Source organism: Genypterus blacodes, unplaced genomic scaffold (genome assembly GCF_046128005.1).
Source record: "Genypterus blacodes isolate CSIRO-AG114 ecotype Tasmania unplaced genomic scaffold, CSIRO-AGI_Gbla_v1 ptg000053l_1, whole genome shotgun sequence".
Lineage (NCBI taxonomy): Eukaryota > Metazoa > Chordata > Actinopteri > Ophidiiformes > Ophidiidae > Genypterus > Genypterus blacodes.
Window position 1 is genome coordinate 1,995,190 of NW_027466865.1, and position 8,000 is coordinate 2,003,189.

Consider the following 8,000-nt stretch of genomic DNA (forward strand, 5'->3'; position numbering starts at 1 on the left):
GAACTGCTCCGGTGGCTGTGTTTACACTGAAGCATTGCAAAGGCTTTAAAATAGACCCCTAAAGAAAATAACCACATGTACATCTGTATAACACATTAGAACCTAGTGAACTCTGCCTACTTTGGCTGATAAACAGACAGAACACCACTCTGGTTCATGCTCATTCTCTGGGCCAATAGCAATCATCAGAGTTCATTTTCATTATTATCCACCATCTCATTTTTGGACACAATCTGCCCCTGATGTCTCGTCTCTGCATGCCCGCTGCTGTACTCCCTACTTGGTAATGGCACCATGTGCAATAATGATATTCATGTATGGAGACTTGATGGCTCTTCAGTCTACTCTGTTATTTTGCCAATGATTGTTTAATACTGACCAAATTTGACAACTGTCCAAGGCAAATGCTACACATACCAGGATCCTGCAGTTCACACTTAGAATTCTCATGAAGATGCAACAGGTAGAAAGTAAAATGGGAAAAACAAAGGGATCCATGACGGTGCGTTCAAAAGCCTACAGACCTGGTAAGTGAACATCACATATCTCAAGGATGCTACAACTTACAAAAAAAAAAGGTCAGCGGACGTGTCATCATCGGTTCAAATTGATGTGGGGACATTGTACCAGCAGCTTAACCCCAGGGGGCAGCCATGTCCATCATTTGGACATGGGAAATGTAAGAAAAGTCAAGTCAAGTCCTACAAATTGACCCAGAGATGACATTTAACCTCCCAATTTCAGTCATGTTGTTGTGCCTTATTTTGTGATGTCACGCTGGATTATTATGTCTTGTTTTACTGATTGTGCGATGATGGATGACCTTTAGCCTGTGTCCTTTTTTATCTTTTCTTATCTTATGGAAATCTGGCCAGAGACTCACTGGTGCGGTTGATGTCTTGGGTGTTGTGGTTCTGGTGATCCATTGGTTCTTCCTGCATGTCTCTGTAGCGGTCCTGCTCTTGGTGTCTGTGGTGTCTATAACGTCTGTCCCTGTCCATTTCCACGTCCACGTCAGCAGCCTCGTGACTAGAGCGCCTCTGTCTACGATTCCTCCGATATCCCCGCGGCACTGGGACACCAATGTAGATGGACTGATGGTCTGTGGACAGATATGAAGATGAGACTACTTAAACAGCTCATTACCATGACTTTAATTAACATCTGCTATCATCTCATTAGCATCAACACAATAAGTTGGTCCTCCACCTGTGGTATGAGCACCACCTGTAGTGTATGCAGCGCCCCCTGCTGGCATGCTAGATGACCTGGAATTATTGCTGAAACAAAACAATTGACTATAATTGAATCCATAGAAAATTGTCTACAAACAAACAACTTTCATGAAGAAATTGTTTATTTTTAAGATCATTCATTCTACAGAGTTGGAGTTGGCTTGTTGGTTAGGTGGTGCCTATAGATGATTTAGAACCACAACTATATCGGAGTTCCATGTTTTAGACTTTGAGTGATCCACTTCAGGTAAACAATGAAATAGATGATGTAGTGTAACTTAATTCAGTAGCAACATCAAACAATCACACTGTACAAATGTACATTTATTTAAAAACACAAAACAAAAGTGCCAAATTGTGTCTCTGTGGAGGTAAACTTTTCAGCAAAACACCAAGCAACAAATGTTTTGTGAAAGGCAACAAAACGTTTGACAGCTAGTTGCCTTGGCAGATTGTCTAATGAGACGTTTCATTATTCCTGCAGACTCAGCGGAATATTCATGAATGTTAACCCGTTATGAATAAATTATTTTGGCACAACTTTAATCTCATTAATGGCAGCAGAAGTCACTGTTGGCTCGGATGAAAGGAAATCAAATCCATTCTAAATCAGTGTGTATTTTTGCTGCTATTTAATTAATTAATTCCTGTTTTGCAACAAAAAGACTGGATGGTGTGAATTTGAGCATCTGCTGCTAAAGAAAGCTTCAGGGTAAAACTAATTGCATACACGATACCATGTGGAATAATTAAAAAACACACGCACATACAAACTCACGTAATGTTTCAGATAGACTCACAATAATTTGCTCTCTCACAAACGCACACACACACAATTTCTAATACATACGCCTTCCTATCACACATCTCTGCTGCATACACACAAGTGTTCCTCCAACCTCTACAACAGACACAAATACTATCACATCAAGCCGCCCATTCATGTCATTAGCAGCAAGTTAGAGCATAAGTTAGGTTGATGAGTTTACTTTGAGCCATATCATAAAAAGACAAAGTAGGTGTAAATGCTTTTTATTAGCATTTAGATTTTTTTTGCAATTGAAAATAGATCAAAACTCAATACACACACACTCACCCCCCTCCTCCTCATAGCGAAGATGAGAGACACCCGTCCCTCTGTCTCCATGGTCCATCCTAGAGAAGGGGAAGAGAGGGAAAGTTCAGTGTCAATGAAAAAGTTTGTGTGTGTGTGTGTGTGTGTGTGAGTGTGTGTGTGTGTAATTGCTCTTTCCTGTTCATGAGCCTATAGCAGTGATGCCTCCTGTTCCCTGATCTGCATGTTGGGTTCTAGTGCAGATCAATGAGGAAATAATTAAAAGGGAGGTTATGTCGATGGAAATGTATGTAATCAAAACACACATGATGTAACCTCTTTCACGTGACACCAAATACACACATCAAACACAACCAAAACTGTTTAAGTCCTGTTTCCGCTGGCGAGAGGCTTTAGAGAGGAGTTGGTTGCATTTCTCCATCTATCAACTCCATCCATTCTCTACATCTGCTTATCGTGTAGGTGAGCTAAAATCTATCCGAGCATCCACTGGGCCACTGAGGAAAATGCCATAGACCCTGGACAGACTGATCTAGACAGAGAGACAATTGAAATACTAAATAAATGTGTCTGTTCACATTCTGTCAGCTTGAGGGTTTGATTTGACTCTACTTCAGAGATACTCTCTGTGTAGATAATATTTGAGTTTGGCATGACTCTCTAAACTCAGTCCACCCGAGGAGCTGATGAGAGGTGCAAAGTGAATGAGTGGTGTTGCCGCTGTGAATGTTTTGTAGCGCTGGCTTCCTGCCTCAGTAATTAATGCTGTCACATCAGTGTCCTTCACACCCAGTGGGCAGCTGGACCGAGAGCTGGGGGCAAGCCCACCCGCTCCCACCCCCCTCTATCACCCACTCCCCACGGGCTGATCGATAGGCTCGGCCTGCCTCTAAAACCATACACTGGTTGGCAGATGCACGCACACTCTAGCACACACTGACACATAGTTCTGTGAGGAAATGTTCCCTTTGCATTTAACCCTTCCCAACTGCTAGGGACAGAGGGCAGAGTGTGTCAGGTCCACTTAAACATGTTTTCCCATGTTAGGGGAAACTGGAGTATGCAAAGATAGGCATACATAAAGGGGGGCAGGGTGAACAGGGAAACACACAAAGGACCAGGGCCGTCAACGGTGCAAACCACTGAGAAAATGTGACTTTATTTAGAATAATACTAATAATAACAACATGTTATTTGCTTTATCTGTCATGAGAACATTTACTATTTAAAATGTATCTGGATCTGGAACAAAGTACACTCTCTGTCTATCGATCAACATAACCAATTGATTACTTTAATAACATTGACAGAAATATGGCAACATGCCCTTCGTATAGTGCGATGTTAGGAAATCTTTTAGTCAAGTATCTGATCCACCCTTGAATCTGGATGTGGACCAAAACCTAATGGGTTCTTTGCTGGGCCAGGCACCAACACACCCCGACAGCATTTAGTTTTTGTTTTGTAAGAACTGGTTAACCAGAGTAATCCTGCCAACATACAAAAACTAAATAATCACACGACAGATGCAGGCTAAGGGAGAAGGCAAGAAATGTGAATATGGCAGAACAATGAAGGAGAGTTTAAGACATTTTCTGAATGCATTACTGCAAAAATACATTTTCATCAACATATATTCCCTCATCAAGGTCACACTCTGTGCTCCATGATGATCCTGCTGATGCATACCATATATTTAATACGCTATCTGCATCTGCATTGCATATAAAATAAGTGCACTTTTAGACTTATAACTTATTGCAAATGGCTGTAAACCCTGAGGGACTAGTGTGTGTGTGTGTGAGTGTGTGTGTGTGTGCGTGCGTGTGTGTGTGTTTGTGTGTGTGTGTTTGTGTGTGTGTGTGTGTGTGTGTGCGTGTGTGTGTGTGTGTGTGTGTGCGCGTGTGTGAGAGAGAGAGAGAGAGCGAGAGTGAGAGAGAGAGAGAGAGAGAGAGGGAAATTAAGATAATTGGGTGTCGTTAAGTTAAAGAAATGACTTTAGATATTACATTAAAATATCATCTTTCATAGGATGTGATTGGCTTTACAGTGCAATAAGGACATTTGTTTGTCTGAACAGCACCAAAGAGACATGAATCCCCAAACTGGCATATAATCCAATTATGAAACTTTAATGTAGTGACTGAATGCATAAATGTGTAGCCCATCACTTTTGCTTTGACACTGCGAAAAACCAAGTAAAACAAGATGCAAAATGTCTATCAGAGTCCTGCATAGCATCACTTTGATCATTTGGCTGGTGAACCCATCATGTTTCGGATTGCCACACATCACTGATTATAGTGCTACCATTGGCAAAAGGCAAGATCAGAAACCAGAGAATTGAAACTAGACGTCATTTCAGACACCAAGAGGCTGATTTAAGACCTGACCTTAAAGACTTCAGACGGGTGGCTTGGGTAGACAGAAGAGAAATCAATGGGGCGGACAGAAGAAAGCAAAATACAGGAAAAGTCAATCTAAAGTCAAACCTACCTGGATTAGTTGTCAGCTGGAATGAGAGAAAAGAGAGAAGGCCTTCGCTGTTTGCCTGGCAGCATCAAAGAAAACATGCCAGTGTTCAGCAACAACAAACTATCAAATGACACAATCCAACAAACGGAACGGTCCTTTGCCTGTCCTCTCTCTGCCTGTCTCTCTTTTCCTGCCCGTCTCTCTGTCACGCGTGGCTGGGTCAATAATGGTCCCAACTAGGACTGCACAGAGAGCTCCGGGCAGGAAGTTATTTTAAAGTATGCTTGACAACCACCAATAGAATATCTCACAATACACCAACAGATCAATATGTGGCATTGTGGAAAAAGTGATAAAGGATAGGAAGTACTAGGATGCTGCACATGACAAAGCACTGCGGGTCAAAAATGGAGATGAACGGTTCCAGTCTATATTTGTGATTGCCTTGAGCCAAGATAGTTCTGATGTCCTGATGTCCTTTATTGAGGTTTTTAATTGAATGTGATGGAGTAATTGTAGTTTGGTATTTTGTAGTGAGAAAAAAAGGACATTATTGAAGTTTATTGGGCTTCTATTTCTTTGTTTGTACTTTTAAAGACTTCTACATGTCAATGCTAGTGTGTCATCATACTTGGTTTCCCCCCCCCCTACAGCCTCACAAGTTCATCCTGGGTTAATAGGCAATGAGTTTCCAAGCAGAACTGATTAATTGTGTTACAAAGTTGGATAAACCACCACTACAAAGTTTTACCGCACCTGCCAAACAGCATATGGCACAAAGCGACAACAAACGTCCACGTCTTCATAGGGACAGATGGGGCTGATAACATAGCAACACCTCGACAGATTGGAGCCTCTGTGTTTTAGAGCTTTAGGTTAAGACGTTTCAAAGATGGATGGCACTGCAGAAATGAGCTTTCACTTCCTATCTACAATGATTTCTCCAGGGATGATTAAACTGTCACTCCTAACTCATCCACATTGGATGACGGCTGAATGGACAGTATCCAGCCATAACGATGAAGTGGCAATGAAGTAAGCATCAGCATGCATGACAGAGACTTGATTATGAAGAAGCAGTGAGTCTACATATAGTGTGACTGTGGGCAAGTTTGGGTTTATCCACTTTAGAGCTTAAGCATTGACCGTATGGGAATGCGATGATTTGGCAAATCGGGGGTGAATTACTGTTTGATGGATCCTAAGAACTCCAGGCTACGAACAATGACTCAAATGAAGCTTGCTCATTTGATTGTGTCGACAATAACACCCATGCCTCTCGTCATGGAAACTCATACAGCAGAGAGGGGCAGAGGCGGGCTATTAAAAAGACTATTGAGATCTAATTGAGCGGGACTGCAGCTACGAACAATAAAGACAAGGCCAAGCTATATGAAAAGCTTTGAATCTGTAAGGAGGACAGAGGAGAGGATTTGTTGGAAACTCCTAAGGTCCTGCTTAACCATTCAGCTGTGCAGGGAATCTGTAGTTGCAGTACTTAGAGCGAGGCGTTTTAGGTTAAAGTACCAAATCTGTCTTCTACTGCAATGTCTGTGGAGCATTAAGTGTGAAAATGATTGCAGCCTGTCGGGGGAAATTTGCTCTGTTACTTAATACAAAGCTTACAAGTAATTGAATTGATGATGCACACACACGGTCAGTTGTCTACCTTAGTAATGATAAGTATAGGGACTGGATTCACCTGAGAGAGATACCACATCTGTTGTGTCAGTGCTAATAAAATAATGGTAGTAGAAGTTGACATAGAAGCCTTTGTTATCACTCATGATAAACACACAACACACACACTCACAATACTCAAACTAATATAAAGAGACACAAGTAGCTGTTACTGTCTGGGAATATAAAGAAGTGATTGATTCATAAATTAATTCACTCACCTACCTACACTTTGCGGCCTTGTAGTCTGCAGGAGAAACTGTGGGATGAGTCGCCTCAATGACCCTGTGTGTGTTGACACTGTTGGGGAGAAAAGGCCATAAGCAGAAATAAGCACAGTAATTATGTAGTGAACAATCAAAAATACCATTAAAGAACTGTACAGAAACACAAGAATAGACTACAAACCTGTACGAGTATATGCTTTTGATAGAAAGTGTCAATAACAGAATGTTTAAGTAGTGATTGATAAGACAGCAGATGTTTGGATTTTGTGTTTCTCACAGGGCCTTAATGTTACCATGATTTATATACTGGCTTATATGAAGAGAGCATCTATGTGTGGTGATGCGTGACATGTCTGAATGTCAGTTCTGCTATTTTCCAAGAATCTTTGGAACAGTATATTGTGATGTAAGCCTGTTGTACACGGCAACTGATGATGATTGTGAGCAAAAGCCTGTTGTCTGTCAGATGAGGGTTATGAGTGTGTTGTGTGTCTCCTTGAAGCCGGCTGATACCTCTCCCCATCCTGATAGCAGCATTTGTGTCGTTATTACTATAATCACAGTCTGTTTGTATGTGCGCACTTCCTGCACTTGTGCAGTCGAGTGGTCTTTTGGCGCTGCAATCCATCTCCTTTCCATAATTATTCCCCCTCACTGTCTCGAGATCATCTTCAAGAGGAGGAAAGAGAGGTAAAAAGTGAATGAAGAGTGATAGCATGCAGTATTCACACGAGGAGGCTGCTTTCAGGGGTTATTGTATGCGACAGACAAGAAAGTAGTGCGGAAAGTGGCCACTTCACTTAAATACCCAGCCGTCAAAACAAATAAAATGCAATGAACAAAAATATTGGGGCCCTAAACATTATATTTCATAGCACAGCTGTTGCAAACATATTGTCAAACACTGTCTGGGTCTCTGGTGAGCTTTCAGCTCTTCCCTGCTGGAAGTCTGAGCCACTCTGAGTGAGCAAACTCCTCCACTTCCCTTCAGATTTGCTGGTTCCTTCTTCCATTGGCAACTTTCAGCTTATTCCACAGATGTTTTGCCGGATCAGACCAGGATAACGTATCATTGCAGGTCACTTTAGAACGGGCCAGTGTGTTCTTCACATCCACTCTTGGTGCTTTTTGAGGTATGGTTGAGGGTCATTATCCTGCTGGTGGAGCCATGAACTGTGACTGAACCTCTGCTTTCTAACACCGCTGTATGCTTCACTACAAAACAAACCCAAAAGATTACTGAGCCTCCTCCATGACTCACCGTATTTACAGGATGTTTATATACAAATAGAAAGCTCAGCATAGAAA